This window comes from Dendrobates tinctorius, unplaced genomic scaffold (assembly GCF_039654945.1).
Source record: "Dendrobates tinctorius isolate UK_male_01 unplaced genomic scaffold, ASM3965494v1 ptg000212l, whole genome shotgun sequence".
In the NCBI taxonomy this organism is placed as follows: Eukaryota; Metazoa; Chordata; class Amphibia; order Anura; family Dendrobatidae; genus Dendrobates; species Dendrobates tinctorius.
Window position 1 is genome coordinate 2,866,859 of NW_027361879.1, and position 19,100 is coordinate 2,885,958.

Below are 19,100 nucleotides of genomic sequence, written 5' to 3' on the forward strand. Positions count from 1 at the left end.
CGCTGCGGATTCCGCTGCGGATTAATCCGCACGGATTTAGCAAAAACCGCAGATAATCCGCAGGTCCAAAGACCTGCGGATTATCTGCGGTTTTGCCTGCGGTTTGGTCCTGCGGATTCACTATCTCCACAATGGTGGAGATAGGAACCCGCAGCGTTTTCCACAGAAAGAATTGACATGCAATTCTTTCTGCGGATTCAAAACCGCAGCAAATCCGCGCGGTTTTTTCCGCAGCGTCGGCACAGCGTTTTTTTTTACCCATTCAAATGAATGGTACTGTACACCGCAGCTAAAACTGCTGCGTGTCTGTAGCGGCCAATCCGCAGCGTGTGCACACAGCCTTAAAGCAAGACCTTTCATTTAGGGAGGGTAGTAGAGGGGGCGGTGTAGGAGCAGTGCTCCTCTGGCCTCTTTCCTAGTACTGAAGCGCGTTTGACCGTGAGGGGAGGGTGGCCTAACAAAAAAGGGGTTGGCCTATGCAAATTAAAAGCGCGTGGAGTGGAATCCTGGGGGAAAAAAAAAAAAAAAAAATCAGCCGCCTGCGCTTTTGTTATGCGCCCAGACTTGGTTTGAATGTCTTCCTCAGGGTGGTGTCTGTGTCATTCTCCACAATGGGTGCCTGTCTTAAGCCCTGTGGCCTTGCAAGCGGCAAACCATTTCTGGTTATCGCTTCTCGGCCTTTTGGCTAAGATCAAGTGTAGTATCTGTTCTTATCAGTTTAATATCTGATACGTCCCCTATCTGGGGACCATATATTAAATGGATTTTTAGAACAGGGAGATGGAAAAAGAGCTTGCTCACTTCACTCCACGTATCAGCCCAGTATGGCAGTTTCTCTGGGAATGGTGCACTCACTCTCTTAAGCGGTTTCCAAAGACAGATTGAATTGAAATCGGGATAAGCAAGTAGTGTTTTCAAAGCATGATTTGAATGCTTTTTTCCAATGTCGCTGCTCTGCAATTAGTTTTTCTTGGTCCAAGTTGCACATTTCCAATTCCTTAGCCTTGATTTAACTTGACCAACTCTTCTACTACTACTACTACTACTACTACTACTACTCTTATTCACCGCTATATGGGAGGCATTGCACTGTATTCAATGTGTCCGTAAAATAATGATCTATCTTGGCCTTTGCTGTTTGGTAGGTATAGGTGTGACAAGCTGCAGTAATGTGTTTGGCTTTGGATAGCTACATTTCTGCACACCCACCTGCTACAAGGCCTGCAGCCCCTTCGCCTCAGAACTTCCCCAGTCTTAATTCAAGCATTCAATTCCTACCACATCCCTCATGCAATGATATGTCGCTTCATTTTTGAAACATTGTCCCCCTCTTGTGGCCTTCCAACTTTGAAATTTACTGTTCAATTTTGAATTAATTCATATATGAATAAAATGGAAAAGCAACGATTTATCTGGCGAGTTATTTGAATGTTCTGCCTACGTCCACCTGTCTGACAGACGGACGGTATTCTAGTGGCTTGTAGCAGCAGCAGCAGCTAGGTGCGCTGCTTGCCTGCAGTAAATAGGATGTGTCCATCCATGGAACACTGTGATAGGAATCATGCCATTCATAGCACACAATGCTTGGATGTGTTCGACCACGTCTCACAATGGGACCACGTGTCACAATGGGCAGCCCACAGTCTGTAGCAGCTGCGCAGTAGTATTCAGCTTCAGTCTGCTGAGTGAGCCTGAGCAGACAGGTGGGCCATGCTCGCCTCCTGGTTACAATATCTGGCACCAGGAGAGTTAGGCCACGTTCACACGCTGCGGATTCCGCTGCGGATTAATCCGCACGGATTTAGCAAAAACCGCAGATAATCCGCAGGTCCAAAGACCTGCGGATTATCTGCGGTTTTGCCTGCGGTTTGGTCCTGCGGATTCACTATCTCCACAATGGTGGAGATAGGAACCCGCAGCGTTTTCCACAGAAAGAATTGACATGCAATTCTTTCTGCGGATTCAAAACCGCAGCAAATCCGCGCGGTTTTTTCCGCAGCGTCGGCACAGCGTTTTTTTTTACCCATTCAAATGAATGGTACTGTACACCGCAGCTAAAACTGCTGCGTGTCTGTAGCGGCCAATCCGCAGCGTGTGCACACAGCCTTAAAGCAAGACCTTTCATTTAGGGAGGGTAGTAGAGGGGGCGGTGTAGGAGCAGTGCTCCTCTGGCCTCTTTCCTAGTACTGAAGCGCGTTTGACCGTGAGGGGAGGGTGGCCTAACAAAAAAGGGGTTGGCCTATGCAAATTAAAAGCGCGTGGAGTGGAATCCTGGGGGAAAAAAAAAAAAAAAAAATCAGCCGCCTGCGCTTTTGTTATGCGCCCAGACTTGGTTTGAATGTCTTCCTCAGGGTGGTGTCTGTGTCATTCTCCACAATGGGTGCCTGTCTTAAGCCCTGTGGCCTTGCAAGCGGCAAACCATTTCTGGTTATCGCTTCTCGGCCTTTTGGCTAAGATCAAGTGTAGTATCTGTTCTTATCAGTTTAATATCTGATACGTCCCCTATCTGGGGACCATATATTAAATGGATTTTTAGAACAGGGAGATGGAAAAAGAGCTTGCTCACTTCACTCCACGTATCAGCCCAGTATGGCAGTTTCTCTGGGAATGGTGCACTCACTCTCTTAAGCGGTTTCCAAAGACAGATTGAATTGAAATCGGGATAAGCAAGTAGTGTTTTCAAAGCATGATTTGAATGCTTTTTTCCAATGTCGCTGCTCTGCAATTAGTTTTTCTTGGTCCAAGTTGCACATTTCCAATTCCTTAGCCTTGATTTAACTTGACCAACTCTTCTACTACTACTACTACTACTACTACTACTACTCTTATTCACCGCTATATGGGAGGCATTGCACTGTATTCAATGTGTCCGTAAAATAATGATCTATCTTGGCCTTTGCTGTTTGGTAGGTATAGGTGTGACAAGCTGCAGTAATGTGTTTGGCTTTGGATAGCTACATTTCTGCACACCCACCTGCTACAAGGCCTGCAGCCCCTTCGCCTCAGAACTTCCCCAGTCTTAATTCAAGCATTCAATTCCTACCACATCCCTCATGCAATGATATGTCGCTTCATTTTTGAAACATTGTCCCCCTCTTGTGGCCTTCCAACTTTGAAATTTACTGTTCAATTTTGAATTAATTCATATATGAATAAAATGGAAAAGCAACGATTTATCTGGCGAGTTATTTGAATGTTCTGCCTACGTCCACCTGTCTGACAGACGGACGGTATTCTAGTGGCTTGTAGCAGCAGCAGCAGCTAGGTGCGCTGCTTGCCTGCAGTAAATAGGATGTGTCCATCCATGGAACACTGTGATAGGAATCATGCCATTCATAGCACACAATGCTTGGATGTGTTCGACCACGTCTCACAATGGGACCACGTGTCACAATGGGCAGCCCACAGTCTGTAGCAGCTGCGCAGTAGTATTCAGCTTCAGTCTGCTGAGTGAGCCTGAGCAGACAGGTGGGCCATGCTCGCCTCCTGGTTACAATATCTGGCACCAGGAGAGTTAGGCCACGTTCACACGCTGCGGATTCCGCTGCGGATTAATCCGCACGGATTTAGCAAAAACCGCAGATAATCCGCAGGTCCAAAGACCTGCGGATTATCTGCGGTTTTGCCTGCGGTTTGGTCCTGCGGATTCACTATCTCCACAATGGTGGAGATAGGAACCCGCAGCGTTTTCCACAGAAAGAATTGACATGCAATTCTTTCTGCGGATTCAAAACCGCAGCAAATCCGCGCGGTTTTTTCCGCAGCGTCGGCACAGCGTTTTTTTTTACCCATTCAAATGAATGGTACTGTACACCGCAGCTAAAACTGCTGCGTGTCTGTAGCGGCCAATCCGCAGCGTGTGCACACAGCCTTAAAGCAAGACCTTTCATTTAGGGAGGGTAGTAGAGGGGGCGGTGTAGGAGCAGTGCTCCTCTGGCCTCTTTCCTAGTACTGAAGCGCGTTTGACCGTGAGGGGAGGGTGGCCTAACAAAAAAGGGGTTGGCCTATGCAAATTAAAAGCGCGTGGAGTGGAATCCTGGGGGAAAAAAAAAAAAAAAAAATCAGCCGCCTGCGCTTTTGTTATGCGCCCAGACTTGGTTTGAATGTCTTCCTCAGGGTGGTGTCTGTGTCATTCTCCACAATGGGTGCCTGTCTTAAGCCCTGTGGCCTTGCAAGCGGCAAACCATTTCTGGTTATCGCTTCTCGGCCTTTTGGCTAAGATCAAGTGTAGTATCTGTTCTTATCAGTTTAATATCTGATACGTCCCCTATCTGGGGACCATATATTAAATGGATTTTTAGAACAGGGAGATGGAAAAAGAGCTTGCTCACTTCACTCCACGTATCAGCCCAGTATGGCAGTTTCTCTGGGAATGGTGCACTCACTCTCTTAAGCGGTTTCCAAAGACAGATTGAATTGAAATCGGGATAAGCAAGTAGTGTTTTCAAAGCATGATTTGAATGCTTTTTTCCAATGTCGCTGCTCTGCAATTAGTTTTTCTTGGTCCAAGTTGCACATTTCCAATTCCTTAGCCTTGATTTAACTTGACCAACTCTTCTACTACTACTACTACTACTACTACTACTACTCTTATTCACCGCTATATGGGAGGCATTGCACTGTATTCAATGTGTCCGTAAAATAATGATCTATCTTGGCCTTTGCTGTTTGGTAGGTATAGGTGTGACAAGCTGCAGTAATGTGTTTGGCTTTGGATAGCTACATTTCTGCACACCCACCTGCTACAAGGCCTGCAGCCCCTTCGCCTCAGAACTTCCCCAGTCTTAATTCAAGCATTCAATTCCTACCACATCCCTCATGCAATGATATGTCGCTTCATTTTTGAAACATTGTCCCCCTCTTGTGGCCTTCCAACTTTGAAATTTACTGTTCAATTTTGAATTAATTCATATATGAATAAAATGGAAAAGCAACGATTTATCTGGCGAGTTATTTGAATGTTCTGCCTACGTCCACCTGTCTGACAGACGGACGGTATTCTAGTGGCTTGTAGCAGCAGCAGCAGCTAGGTGCGCTGCTTGCCTGCAGTAAATAGGATGTGTCCATCCATGGAACACTGTGATAGGAATCATGCCATTCATAGCACACAATGCTTGGATGTGTTCGACCACGTCTCACAATGGGACCACGTGTCACAATGGGCAGCCCACAGTCTGTAGCAGCTGCGCAGTAGTATTCAGCTTCAGTCTGCTGAGTGAGCCTGAGCAGACAGGTGGGCCATGCTCGCCTCCTGGTTACAATATCTGGCACCAGGAGAGTTAGGCCACGTTCACACGCTGCGGATTCCGCTGCGGATTAATCCGCACGGATTTAGCAAAAACCGCAGATAATCCGCAGGTCCAAAGACCTGCGGATTATCTGCGGTTTTGCCTGCGGTTTGGTCCTGCGGATTCACTATCTCCACAATGGTGGAGATAGGAACCCGCAGCGTTTTCCACAGAAAGAATTGACATGCAATTCTTTCTGCGGATTCAAAACCGCAGCAAATCCGCGCGGTTTTTTCCGCAGCGTCGGCACAGCGTTTTTTTTTACCCATTCAAATGAATGGTACTGTACACCGCAGCTAAAACTGCTGCGTGTCTGTAGCGGCCAATCCGCAGCGTGTGCACACAGCCTTAAAGCAAGACCTTTCATTTAGGGAGGGTAGTAGAGGGGGCGGTGTAGGAGCAGTGCTCCTCTGGCCTCTTTCCTAGTACTGAAGCGCGTTTGACCGTGAGGGGAGGGTGGCCTAACAAAAAAGGGGTTGGCCTATGCAAATTAAAAGCGCGTGGAGTGGAATCCTGGGGGAAAAAAAAAAAAAAAAAATCAGCCGCCTGCGCTTTTGTTATGCGCCCAGACTTGGTTTGAATGTCTTCCTCAGGGTGGTGTCTGTGTCATTCTCCACAATGGGTGCCTGTCTTAAGCCCTGTGGCCTTGCAAGCGGCAAACCATTTCTGGTTATCGCTTCTCGGCCTTTTGGCTAAGATCAAGTGTAGTATCTGTTCTTATCAGTTTAATATCTGATACGTCCCCTATCTGGGGACCATATATTAAATGGATTTTTAGAACAGGGAGATGGAAAAAGAGCTTGCTCACTTCACTCCACGTATCAGCCCAGTATGGCAGTTTCTCTGGGAATGGTGCACTCACTCTCTTAAGCGGTTTCCAAAGACAGATTGAATTGAAATCGGGATAAGCAAGTAGTGTTTTCAAAGCATGATTTGAATGCTTTTTTCCAATGTCGCTGCTCTGCAATTAGTTTTTCTTGGTCCAAGTTGCACATTTCCAATTCCTTAGCCTTGATTTAACTTGACCAACTCTTCTACTACTACTACTACTACTACTACTACTACTCTTATTCACCGCTATATGGGAGGCATTGCACTGTATTCAATGTGTCCGTAAAATAATGATCTATCTTGGCCTTTGCTGTTTGGTAGGTATAGGTGTGACAAGCTGCAGTAATGTGTTTGGCTTTGGATAGCTACATTTCTGCACACCCACCTGCTACAAGGCCTGCAGCCCCTTCGCCTCAGAACTTCCCCAGTCTTAATTCAAGCATTCAATTCCTACCACATCCCTCATGCAATGATATGTCGCTTCATTTTTGAAACATTGTCCCCCTCTTGTGGCCTTCCAACTTTGAAATTTACTGTTCAATTTTGAATTAATTCATATATGAATAAAATGGAAAAGCAACGATTTATCTGGCGAGTTATTTGAATGTTCTGCCTACGTCCACCTGTCTGACAGACGGACGGTATTCTAGTGGCTTGTAGCAGCAGCAGCAGCTAGGTGCGCTGCTTGCCTGCAGTAAATAGGATGTGTCCATCCATGGAACACTGTGATAGGAATCATGCCATTCATAGCACACAATGCTTGGATGTGTTCGACCACGTCTCACAATGGGACCACGTGTCACAATGGGCAGCCCACAGTCTGTAGCAGCTGCGCAGTAGTATTCAGCTTCAGTCTGCTGAGTGAGCCTGAGCAGACAGGTGGGCCATGCTCGCCTCCTGGTTACAATATCTGGCACCAGGAGAGTTAGGCCACGTTCACACGCTGCGGATTCCGCTGCGGATTAATCCGCACGGATTTAGCAAAAACCGCAGATAATCCGCAGGTCCAAAGACCTGCGGATTATCTGCGGTTTTGCCTGCGGTTTGGTCCTGCGGATTCACTATCTCCACAATGGTGGAGATAGGAACCCGCAGCGTTTTCCACAGAAAGAATTGACATGCAATTCTTTCTGCGGATTCAAAACCGCAGCAAATCCGCGCGGTTTTTTCCGCAGCGTCGGCACAGCGTTTTTTTTTACCCATTCAAATGAATGGTACTGTACACCGCAGCTAAAACTGCTGCGTGTCTGTAGCGGCCAATCCGCAGCGTGTGCACACAGCCTTAAAGCAAGACCTTTCATTTAGGGAGGGTAGTAGAGGGGGCGGTGTAGGAGCAGTGCTCCTCTGGCCTCTTTCCTAGTACTGAAGCGCGTTTGACCGTGAGGGGAGGGTGGCCTAACAAAAAAGGGGTTGGCCTATGCAAATTAAAAGCGCGTGGAGTGGAATCCTGGGGGAAAAAAAAAAAAAAAAAATCAGCCGCCTGCGCTTTTGTTATGCGCCCAGACTTGGTTTGAATGTCTTCCTCAGGGTGGTGTCTGTGTCATTCTCCACAATGGGTGCCTGTCTTAAGCCCTGTGGCCTTGCAAGCGGCAAACCATTTCTGGTTATCGCTTCTCGGCCTTTTGGCTAAGATCAAGTGTAGTATCTGTTCTTATCAGTTTAATATCTGATACGTCCCCTATCTGGGGACCATATATTAAATGGATTTTTAGAACAGGGAGATGGAAAAAGAGCTTGCTCACTTCACTCCACGTATCAGCCCAGTATGGCAGTTTCTCTGGGAATGGTGCACTCACTCTCTTAAGCGGTTTCCAAAGACAGATTGAATTGAAATCGGGATAAGCAAGTAGTGTTTTCAAAGCATGATTTGAATGCTTTTTTCCAATGTCGCTGCTCTGCAATTAGTTTTTCTTGGTCCAAGTTGCACATTTCCAATTCCTTAGCCTTGATTTAACTTGACCAACTCTTCTACTACTACTACTACTACTACTACTACTACTCTTATTCACCGCTATATGGGAGGCATTGCACTGTATTCAATGTGTCCGTAAAATAATGATCTATCTTGGCCTTTGCTGTTTGGTAGGTATAGGTGTGACAAGCTGCAGTAATGTGTTTGGCTTTGGATAGCTACATTTCTGCACACCCACCTGCTACAAGGCCTGCAGCCCCTTCGCCTCAGAACTTCCCCAGTCTTAATTCAAGCATTCAATTCCTACCACATCCCTCATGCAATGATATGTCGCTTCATTTTTGAAACATTGTCCCCCTCTTGTGGCCTTCCAACTTTGAAATTTACTGTTCAATTTTGAATTAATTCATATATGAATAAAATGGAAAAGCAACGATTTATCTGGCGAGTTATTTGAATGTTCTGCCTACGTCCACCTGTCTGACAGACGGACGGTATTCTAGTGGCTTGTAGCAGCAGCAGCAGCTAGGTGCGCTGCTTGCCTGCAGTAAATAGGATGTGTCCATCCATGGAACACTGTGATAGGAATCATGCCATTCATAGCACACAATGCTTGGATGTGTTCGACCACGTCTCACAATGGGACCACGTGTCACAATGGGCAGCCCACAGTCTGTAGCAGCTGCGCAGTAGTATTCAGCTTCAGTCTGCTGAGTGAGCCTGAGCAGACAGGTGGGCCATGCTCGCCTCCTGGTTACAATATCTGGCACCAGGAGAGTTAGGCCACGTTCACACGCTGCGGATTCCGCTGCGGATTAATCCGCACGGATTTAGCAAAAACCGCAGATAATCCGCAGGTCCAAAGACCTGCGGATTATCTGCGGTTTTGCCTGCGGTTTGGTCCTGCGGATTCACTATCTCCACAATGGTGGAGATAGGAACCCGCAGCGTTTTCCACAGAAAGAATTGACATGCAATTCTTTCTGCGGATTCAAAACCGCAGCAAATCCGCGCGGTTTTTTCCGCAGCGTCGGCACAGCGTTTTTTTTTACCCATTCAAATGAATGGTACTGTACACCGCAGCTAAAACTGCTGCGTGTCTGTAGCGGCCAATCCGCAGCGTGTGCACACAGCCTTAAAGCAAGACCTTTCATTTAGGGAGGGTAGTAGAGGGGGCGGTGTAGGAGCAGTGCTCCTCTGGCCTCTTTCCTAGTACTGAAGCGCGTTTGACCGTGAGGGGAGGGTGGCCTAACAAAAAAGGGGTTGGCCTATGCAAATTAAAAGCGCGTGGAGTGGAATCCTGGGGGAAAAAAAAAAAAAAAAAATCAGCCGCCTGCGCTTTTGTTATGCGCCCAGACTTGGTTTGAATGTCTTCCTCAGGGTGGTGTCTGTGTCATTCTCCACAATGGGTGCCTGTCTTAAGCCCTGTGGCCTTGCAAGCGGCAAACCATTTCTGGTTATCGCTTCTCGGCCTTTTGGCTAAGATCAAGTGTAGTATCTGTTCTTATCAGTTTAATATCTGATACGTCCCCTATCTGGGGACCATATATTAAATGGATTTTTAGAACAGGGAGATGGAAAAAGAGCTTGCTCACTTCACTCCACGTATCAGCCCAGTATGGCAGTTTCTCTGGGAATGGTGCACTCACTCTCTTAAGCGGTTTCCAAAGACAGATTGAATTGAAATCGGGATAAGCAAGTAGTGTTTTCAAAGCATGATTTGAATGCTTTTTTCCAATGTCGCTGCTCTGCAATTAGTTTTTCTTGGTCCAAGTTGCACATTTCCAATTCCTTAGCCTTGATTTAACTTGACCAACTCTTCTACTACTACTACTACTACTACTACTACTACTCTTATTCACCGCTATATGGGAGGCATTGCACTGTATTCAATGTGTCCGTAAAATAATGATCTATCTTGGCCTTTGCTGTTTGGTAGGTATAGGTGTGACAAGCTGCAGTAATGTGTTTGGCTTTGGATAGCTACATTTCTGCACACCCACCTGCTACAAGGCCTGCAGCCCCTTCGCCTCAGAACTTCCCCAGTCTTAATATTCAAGCATTCAATTCCTACCACATCCCTCATGCAATGATATGTCGCTTCATTTTTGAAACATTGTCCCCCTCTTGTGGCCTTCCAACTTTGAAATTTACTGTTCAATTTTGAATTAATTCATATATGAATAAAATGGAAAAGCAACGATTTATCTGGCGAGTTATTTGAATGTTCTGCCTACGTCCACCTGTCTGACAGACGGACGGTATTCTAGTGGCTTGTAGCAGCAGCAGCAGCTAGGTGCGCTGCTTGCCTGCAGTAAATAGGATGTGTCCATCCATGGAACACTGTGATAGGAATCATGCCATTCATAGCACACAATGCTTGGATGTGTTCGACCACGTCTCACAATGGGACCACGTGTCACAATGGGCAGCCCACAGTCTGTAGCAGCTGCGCAGTAGTATTCAGCTTCAGTCTGCTGAGTGAGCCTGAGCAGACAGGTGGGCCATGCTCGCCTCCTGGTTACAATATCTGGCACCAGGAGAGTTAGGCCACGTTCACACGCTGCGGATTCCGCTGCGGATTAATCCGCACGGATTTAGCAAAAACCGCAGATAATCCGCAGGTCCAAAGACCTGCGGATTATCTGCGGTTTTGCCTGCGGTTTGGTCCTGCGGATTCACTATCTCCACAATGGTGGAGATAGGAACCCGCAGCGTTTTCCACAGAAAGAATTGACATGCAATTCTTTCTGCGGATTCAAAACCGCAGCAAATCCGCGCGGTTTTTTCCGCAGCGTCGGCACAGCGTTTTTTTTTACCCATTCAAATGAATGGTACTGTACACCGCAGCTAAAACTGCTGCGTGTCTGTAGCGGCCAATCCGCAGCGTGTGCACACAGCCTTAAAGCAAGACCTTTCATTTAGGGAGGGTAGTAGAGGGGGCGGTGTAGGAGCAGTGCTCCTCTGGCCTCTTTCCTAGTACTGAAGCGCGTTTGACCGTGAGGGGAGGGTGGCCTAACAAAAAAGGGGTTGGCCTATGCAAATTAAAAGCGCGTGGAGTGGAATCCTGGGGGAAAAAAAAAAAAAAAAAATCAGCCGCCTGCGCTTTTGTTATGCGCCCAGACTTGGTTTGAATGTCTTCCTCAGGGTGGTGTCTGTGTCATTCTCCACAATGGGTGCCTGTCTTAAGCCCTGTGGCCTTGCAAGCGGCAAACCATTTCTGGTTATCGCTTCTCGGCCTTTTGGCTAAGATCAAGTGTAGTATCTGTTCTTATCAGTTTAATATCTGATACGTCCCCTATCTGGGGACCATATATTAAATGGATTTTTAGAACAGGGAGATGGAAAAAGAGCTTGCTCACTTCACTCCACGTATCAGCCCAGTATGGCAGTTTCTCTGGGAATGGTGCACTCACTCTCTTAAGCGGTTTCCAAAGACAGATTGAATTGAAATCGGGATAAGCAAGTAGTGTTTTCAAAGCATGATTTGAATGCTTTTTTCCAATGTCGCTGCTCTGCAATTAGTTTTTCTTGGTCCAAGTTGCACATTTCCAATTCCTTAGCCTTGATTTAACTTGACCAACTCTTCTACTACTACTACTACTACTACTACTACTACTCTTATTCACCGCTATATGGGAGGCATTGCACTGTATTCAATGTGTCCGTAAAATAATGATCTATCTTGGCCTTTGCTGTTTGGTAGGTATAGGTGTGACAAGCTGCAGTAATGTGTTTGGCTTTGGATAGCTACATTTCTGCACACCCACCTGCTACAAGGCCTGCAGCCCCTTCGCCTCAGAACTTCCCCAGTCTTAATTCAAGCATTCAATTCCTACCACATCCCTCATGCAATGATATGTCGCTTCATTTTGAAACATTGTCCCCCTCTTGTGGCCTTCCAACTTTGAAATTTACTGTTCAATTTTGAATTAATTCATATATGAATAAAATGGAAAAGCAACGATTTATCTGGCGAGTTATTTGAATGTTCTGCCTACGTCCACCTGTCTGACAGACGGACGGTATTCTAGTGGCTTGTAGCAGCAGCAGCAGCTAGGTGCGCTGCTTGCCTGCAGTAAATAGGATGTGTCCATCCATGGAACACTGTGATAGGAATCATGCCATTCATAGCACACAATGCTTGGATGTGTTCGACCACGTCTCACAATGGGACCACGTGTCACAATGGGCAGCCCACAGTCTGTAGCAGCTGCGCAGTAGTATTCAGCTTCAGTCTGCTGAGTGAGCCTGAGCAGACAGGTGGGCCATGCTCGCCTCCTGGTTACAATATCTGGCACCAGGAGAGTTAGGCCACGTTCACACGCTGCGGATTCCGCTGCGGATTAATCCGCACGGATTTAGCAAAAACCGCAGATAATCCGCAGGTCCAAAGACCTGCGGATTATCTGCGGTTTTGCCTGCGGTTTGGTCCTGCGGATTCACTATCTCCACAATGGTGGAGATAGGAACCCGCAGCGTTTTCCACAGAAAGAATTGACATGCAATTCTTTCTGCGGATTCAAAACCGCAGCAAATCCGCGCGGTTTTTTCCGCAGCGTCGGCACAGCGTTTTTTTTTACCCATTCAAATGAATGGTACTGTACACCGCAGCTAAAACTGCTGCGTGTCTGTAGCGGCCAATCCGCAGCGTGTGCACACAGCCTTAAAGCAAGACCTTTCATTTAGGGAGGGTAGTAGAGGGGGCGGTGTAGGAGCAGTGCTCCTCTGGCCTCTTTCCTAGTACTGAAGCGCGTTTGACCGTGAGGGGAGGGTGGCCTAACAAAAAAGGGGTTGGCCTATGCAAATTAAAAGCGCGTGGAGTGGAATCCTGGGGGAAAAAAAAAAAAAAAAAATCAGCCGCCTGCGCTTTTGTTATGCGCCCAGACTTGGTTTGAATGTCTTCCTCAGGGTGGTGTCTGTGTCATTCTCCACAATGGGTGCCTGTCTTAAGCCCTGTGGCCTTGCAAGCGGCAAACCATTTCTGGTTATCGCTTCTCGGCCTTTTGGCTAAGATCAAGTGTAGTATCTGTTCTTATCAGTTTAATATCTGATACGTCCCCTATCTGGGGACCATATATTAAATGGATTTTTAGAACAGGGAGATGGAAAAAGAGCTTGCTCACTTCACTCCACGTATCAGCCCAGTATGGCAGTTTCTCTGGGAATGGTGCACTCACTCTCTTAAGCGGTTTCCAAAGACAGATTGAATTGAAATCGGGATAAGCAAGTAGTGTTTTCAAAGCATGATTTGAATGCTTTTTTCCAATGTCGCTGCTCTGCAATTAGTTTTTCTTGGTCCAAGTTGCACATTTCCAATTCCTTAGCCTTGATTTAACTTGACCAACTCTTCTACTACTACTACTACTACTACTACTACTACTCTTATTCACCGCTATATGGGAGGCATTGCACTGTATTCAATGTGTCCGTAAAATAATGATCTATCTTGGCCTTTGCTGTTTGGTAGGTATAGGTGTGACAAGCTGCAGTAATGTGTTTGGCTTTGGATAGCTACATTTCTGCACACCCACCTGCTACAAGGCCTGCAGCCCCTTCGCCTCAGAACTTCCCCAGTCTTAATTCAAGCATTCAATTCCTACCACATCCCTCATGCAATGATATGTCGCTTCATTTTTGAAACATTGTCCCCCTCTTGTGGCCTTCCAACTTTGAAATTTACTGTTCAATTTTGAATTAATTCATATATGAATAAAATGGAAAAGCAACGATTTATCTGGCGAGTTATTTGAATGTTCTGCCTACGTCCACCTGTCTGACAGACGGACGGTATTCTAGTGGCTTGTAGCAGCAGCAGCAGCTAGGTGCGCTGCTTGCCTGCAGTAAATAGGATGTGTCCATCCATGGAACACTGTGATAGGAATCATGCCATTCATAGCACACAATGCTTGGATGTGTTCGACCACGTCTCACAATGGGACCACGTGTCACAATGGGCAGCCCACAGTCTGTAGCAGCTGCGCAGTAGTATTCAGCTTCAGTCTGCTGAGTGAGCCTGAGCAGACAGGTGGGCCATGCTCGCCTCCTGGTTACAATATCTGGCACCAGGAGAGTTAGGCCACGTTCACACGCTGCGGATTCCGCTGCGGATTAATCCGCACGGATTTAGCAAAAACCGCAGATAATCCGCAGGTCCAAAGACCTGCGGATTATCTGCGGTTTTGCCTGCGGTTTGGTCCTGCGGATTCACTATCTCCACAATGGTGGAGATAGGAACCCGCAGCGTTTTCCACAGAAAGAATTGACATGCAATTCTTTCTGCGGATTCAAAACCGCAGCAAATCCGCGCGGTTTTTTCCGCAGCGTCGGCACAGCGTTTTTTTTTACCCATTCAAATGAATGGTACTGTACACCGCAGCTAAAACTGCTGCGTGTCTGTAGCGGCCAATCCGCAGCGTGTGCACACAGCCTTAAAGCAAGACCTTTCATTTAGGGAGGGTAGTAGAGGGGGCGGTGTAGGAGCAGTGCTCCTCTGGCCTCTTTCCTAGTACTGAAGCGCGTTTGACCGTGAGGGGAGGGTGGCCTAACAAAAAAGGGGTTGGCCTATGCAAATTAAAAGCGCGTGGAGTGGAATCCTGGGGGAAAAAAAAAAAAAAAAAATCAGCCGCCTGCGCTTTTGTTATGCGCCCAGACTTGGTTTGAATGTCTTCCTCAGGGTGGTGTCTGTGTCATTCTCCACAATGGGTGCCTGTCTTAAGCCCTGTGGCCTTGCAAGCGGCAAACCATTTCTGGTTATCGCTTCTCGGCCTTTTGGCTAAGATCAAGTGTAGTATCTGTTCTTATCAGTTTAATATCTGATACGTCCCCTATCTGGGGACCATATATTAAATGGATTTTTAGAACAGGGAGATGGAAAAAGAGCTTGCTCACTTCACTCCACGTATCAGCCCAGTATGGCAGTTTCTCTGGGAATGGTGCACTCACTCTCTTAAGCGGTTTCCAAAGACAGATTGAATTGAAATCGGGATAAGCAAGTAGTGTTTTCAAAGCATGATTTGAATGCTTTTTTCCAATGTCGCTGCTCTGCAATTAGTTTTTCTTGGTCCAAGTTGCACATTTCCAATTCCTTAGCCTTGATTTAACTTGACCAACTCTTCTACTACTACTACTACTACTACTACTACTACTCTTATTCACCGCTATATGGGAGGCATTGCACTGTATTCAATGTGTCCGTAAAATAATGATCTATCTTGGCCTTTGCTGTTTGGTAGGTATAGGTGTGACAAGCTGCAGTAATGTGTTTGGCTTTGGATAGCTACATTTCTGCACACCCACCTGCTACAAGGCCTGCAGCCCCTTCGCCTCAGAACTTCCCCAGTCTTAATTCAAGCATTCAATTCCTACCACATCCCTCATGCAATGATATGTCGCTTCATTTTTGAAACATTGTCCCCCTCTTGTGGCCTTCCAACTTTGAAATTTACTGTTCAATTTTGAATTAATTCATATATGAATAAAATGGAAAAGCAACGATTTATCTGGCGAGTTATTTGAATGTTCTGCCTACGTCCACCTGTCTGACAGACGGACGGTATTCTAGTGGCTTGTAGCAGCAGCAGCAGCTAGGTGCGCTGCTTGCCTGCAGTAAATAGGATGTGTCCATCCATGGAACACTGTGATAGGAATCATGCCATTCATAGCACACAATGCTTGGATGTGTTCGACCACGTCTCACAATGGGACCACGTGTCACAATGGGCAGCCCACAGTCTGTAGCAGCTGCGCAGTAGTATTCAGCTTCAGTCTGCTGAGTGAGCCTGAGCAGACAGGTGGGCCATGCTCGCCTCCTGGTTACAATATCTGGCACCAGGAGAGTTAGGCCACGTTCACACGCTGCGGATTCCGCTGCGGATTAATCCGCACGGATTTAGCAAAAACCGCAGATAATCCGCAGGTCCAAAGACCTGCGGATTATCTGCGGTTTTGCCTGCGGTTTGGTCCTGCGGATTCACTATCTCCACAATGGTGGAGATAGGAACCCGCAGCGTTTTCCACAGAAAGAATTGACATGCAATTCTTTCTGCGGATTCAAAACCGCAGCAAATCCGCGCGGTTTTTTCCGCAGCGTCGGCACAGCGTTTTTTTTTACCCATTCAAATGAATGGTACTGTACACCGCAGCTAAAACTGCTGCGTGTCTGTAGCGGCCAATCCGCAGCGTGTGCACACAGCCTTAAAGCAAGACCTTTCATTTAGGGAGGGTAGTAGAGGGGGCGGTGTAGGAGCAGTGCTCCTCTGGCCTCTTTCCTAGTACTGAAGCGCGTTTGACCGTGAGGGGAGGGTGGCCTAACAAAAAAGGGGTTGGCCTATGCAAATTAAAAGCGCGTGGAGTGGAATCCTGGGGGAAAAAAAAAAAAAAAAAATCAGCCGCCTGCGCTTTTGTTATGCGCCCAGACTTGGTTTGAATGTCTTCCTCAGGGTGGTGTCTGTGTCATTCTCCACAATGGGTGCCTGTCTTAAGCCCTGTGGCCTTGCAAGCGGCAAACCATTTCTGGTTATCGCTTCTCGGCCTTTTGGCTAAGATCAAGTGTAGTATCTGTTCTTATCAGTTTAATATCTGATACGTCCCCTATCTGGGGACCATATATTAAATGGATTTTTAGAACAGGGAGATGGAAAAAGAGCTTGCTCACTTCACTCCACGTATCAGCCCAGTATGGCAGTTTCTCTGGGAATGGTGCACTCACTCTCTTAAGCGGTTTCCAAAGACAGATTGAATTGAAATCGGGATAAGCAAGTAGTGTTTTCAAAGCATGATTTGAATGCTTTTTTCCAATGTCGCTGCTCTGCAATTAGTTTTTCTTGGTCCAAGTTGCACATTTCCAATTCCTTAGCCTTGATTTAACTTGACCAACTCTTCTACTACTACTACTACTACTACTACTACTACTCTTATTCACCGCTATATGGGAGGCATTGCACTGTATTCAATGTGTCCGTAAAATAATGATCTATCTTGGCCTTTGCTGTTTGGTAGGTATAGGTGTGACAAGCTGCAGTAATGTGTTTGGCTTTGGATAGCTACATTTCTGCACACCCACCTGCTACAAGGCCTGCAGCCCCTTCGCCTCAGAACTTCCCCAGTCTTAATTCAAGCATTCAATTCCTACCACATCCCTCATGCAATGATATGTCGCTTCATTTTTGAAACATTGTCCCCCTCTTGTGGCCTTCCAACTTTGAAATTTACTGTTCAATTTTGAATTAATTCATATATGAATAAAATGGAAAAGCAACGATTTATCTGGCGAGTTATTTGAATGTTCTGCCTACGTCCACCTGTCTGACAGACGGACGGTATTCTAGTGGCTTGTAGCAGCAGCAGCAGCTAGGTGCGCTGCTTGCCTGCAGTAAATAGGATGTGTCCATCCATGGAACACTGTGATAGGAATCATGCCATTCATAGCACACAATGCTTGGATGTGTTCGACCACGTCTCACAATGGGACCACGTGTCACAATGGGCAGCCCACAGTCTGTAGCAGCTGCGCAGTAGTATTCAGCTTCAGTCTGCTGAGTGAGCCTGAGCAGACAGGTGGGCCATGCTCGCCTCCTGGTTACAATATCTGGCACCAGGAGAGTTAGGCCACGTTCACACGCTGCGGATTCCGCTGCGGATTAATCCGCACGGATTTAGCAAAAACCGCAGATAATCCGCAGGTCCAAAGACCTGCGGATTATCTGCGGTTTTGCCTGCGGTTTGGTCCTGCGGATTCACTATCTCCACAATGGTGGAGATAGGAACCCGCAGCGTTTTCCACAGAAAGAATTGACATGCAATTCTTTCTGCGGATTCAAAACCGCAGCAAATCCGCGCGGTTTTTTCCGCAGCGTCGGCACAGCGTTTTTTTTTACCCATTCAAATGAATGGTACTGTACACCGCAGCTAAAACTGCTGCGTGTCTGTAGCGGCCAATCCGCAGCGTGTGCACACAGCCTTAAAGCAAGACCTTTCATTTAGGGAGGGTAGTAGAGGGGGCGGTGTAGGAGCAGTGCTCCTCTGGCCTCTTTCCTAGTACTGAAGCGCGTTTGACCGTGAGGGGAGGGTGGCCTAACAAAAAAGGGGTTGGCCTATGCAAATTAAAAGCGCGTGGAGTGGAATCCTGGGGGAAAAAAAAAAAAAAAAAATCAGCCGCCTGCGCTTTTGTTATGCGCCCAGACTTGGTTTGAATGTCTTCCTCAGGGTGGTGTCTGTGTCATTCTCCACAATGGGTGCCTGTCTTAAGCCCTGTGGCCTTGCAAGCGGCAAACCATTTCTGGTTATCGCTTCTCGGCCTTTTGGCTAAGATCAAGTGTAGTATCTGTTCTTATCAGTTTAATATCTGATACGTCCCCTATCTGGGGACCATATATTAAATGGATTTTTAGAACAGGGAGATGGAAAAAGAGCTTGCTCACTTCACTCCACGTATCAGCCCAGTATGGCAGTTTCTCTGGGAATGGTGCACTCACTCTCTTAAGCGGTTTCCAAAGACAGATTGAATTGAAATCGGGATAAGCAAGTAGTGTTTTCAAAGCATGATTTGAATGCTTTTTTCCAATGTCGCTGCTCTGCAATTAGTTTTTCTTGGTCCAAGTTGCACATTTCCAATTCCTTAGCCTTGATTTAACTTGACCAACTCTTCTACTACTACTACTACTACTACTACTACTACTCTTATTCACCGCTATATGGGAGGCATTGCACTGTATTCAATGTGTCCGTAAAATAATGATCTATCTTGGCCTTTGCTGTTTGGTAGGTATAGGTGTGACAAGCTGCAGTAATGTGTTTGGCTTTGGATAGCTACATTTCTGCACACCCACCTGCTACAAGGCCTGCAGCCCCTTCGCCTCAGAACTTCCCCAGTCTTAATTCAAGCATTCAATTCCTACCACATCCCTCATGCAATGATATGTCGCTTCATTTTTGAAACATTGTCCCCCTCTTGTGGCCTTCCAACTTTGAAATTTACTGTTCAATTTTGAATTAATTCATATATGAATAAAATGGAAAAGCAACGATTTATCTGGCGAGTTATTTGAATGTTCTGCCTACGTCCACCT

At 46.6% G+C, this 19,100-nt stretch overlaps 11 non-coding genes across 11 annotated transcripts; all 11 read left to right on the forward strand.

The window, feature by feature from the left end:
- The first annotated feature begins 665 nt into the window (after positions 1-665).
- Positions 666-856, forward strand: LOC141058562 (U2 spliceosomal RNA). The gene has a single exon (XR_012222248.1). It is a non-coding gene; the product is annotated as a U2 spliceosomal RNA (small nuclear RNA).
- Positions 857-2,430: 1,574 nt separating this feature from the next.
- On the forward strand, positions 2,431-2,621 carry LOC141058564 (U2 spliceosomal RNA). Its single transcript, XR_012222250.1, has one exon. It is a non-coding gene; the product is annotated as a U2 spliceosomal RNA (small nuclear RNA).
- A 1,574-nt stretch (positions 2,622-4,195) lies between these two features.
- LOC141058565 (U2 spliceosomal RNA) lies at positions 4,196-4,386 on the forward strand. Its single transcript, XR_012222251.1, has one exon. It is a non-coding gene; the product is annotated as a U2 spliceosomal RNA (small nuclear RNA).
- A 1,574-nt stretch (positions 4,387-5,960) lies between these two features.
- Positions 5,961-6,151, forward strand: LOC141058566 (U2 spliceosomal RNA). Its single transcript, XR_012222252.1, has one exon. It is a non-coding gene; the product is annotated as a U2 spliceosomal RNA (small nuclear RNA).
- A 1,574-nt stretch (positions 6,152-7,725) lies between these two features.
- LOC141058567 (U2 spliceosomal RNA) lies at positions 7,726-7,916 on the forward strand. The gene has a single exon (XR_012222253.1). It is a non-coding gene; the product is annotated as a U2 spliceosomal RNA (small nuclear RNA).
- Positions 7,917-9,490: 1,574 nt separating this feature from the next.
- On the forward strand, positions 9,491-9,681 carry LOC141058568 (U2 spliceosomal RNA). The gene has a single exon (XR_012222254.1). It is a non-coding gene; the product is annotated as a U2 spliceosomal RNA (small nuclear RNA).
- A 1,576-nt stretch (positions 9,682-11,257) lies between these two features.
- On the forward strand, positions 11,258-11,448 carry LOC141058490 (U2 spliceosomal RNA). Its single transcript, XR_012222183.1, has one exon. It is a non-coding gene; the product is annotated as a U2 spliceosomal RNA (small nuclear RNA).
- Positions 11,449-13,021: 1,573 nt separating this feature from the next.
- Positions 13,022-13,212, forward strand: LOC141058491 (U2 spliceosomal RNA). Its single transcript, XR_012222184.1, has one exon. It is a non-coding gene; the product is annotated as a U2 spliceosomal RNA (small nuclear RNA).
- A 1,574-nt stretch (positions 13,213-14,786) lies between these two features.
- Positions 14,787-14,977, forward strand: LOC141058492 (U2 spliceosomal RNA). The gene has a single exon (XR_012222185.1). It is a non-coding gene; the product is annotated as a U2 spliceosomal RNA (small nuclear RNA).
- Positions 14,978-16,551: 1,574 nt separating this feature from the next.
- LOC141058494 (U2 spliceosomal RNA) lies at positions 16,552-16,742 on the forward strand. Its single transcript, XR_012222186.1, has one exon. It is a non-coding gene; the product is annotated as a U2 spliceosomal RNA (small nuclear RNA).
- A 1,574-nt stretch (positions 16,743-18,316) lies between these two features.
- LOC141058495 (U2 spliceosomal RNA) lies at positions 18,317-18,507 on the forward strand. Its single transcript, XR_012222187.1, has one exon. It is a non-coding gene; the product is annotated as a U2 spliceosomal RNA (small nuclear RNA).
- Positions 18,508-19,100: the final 593 nt, after the last annotated feature.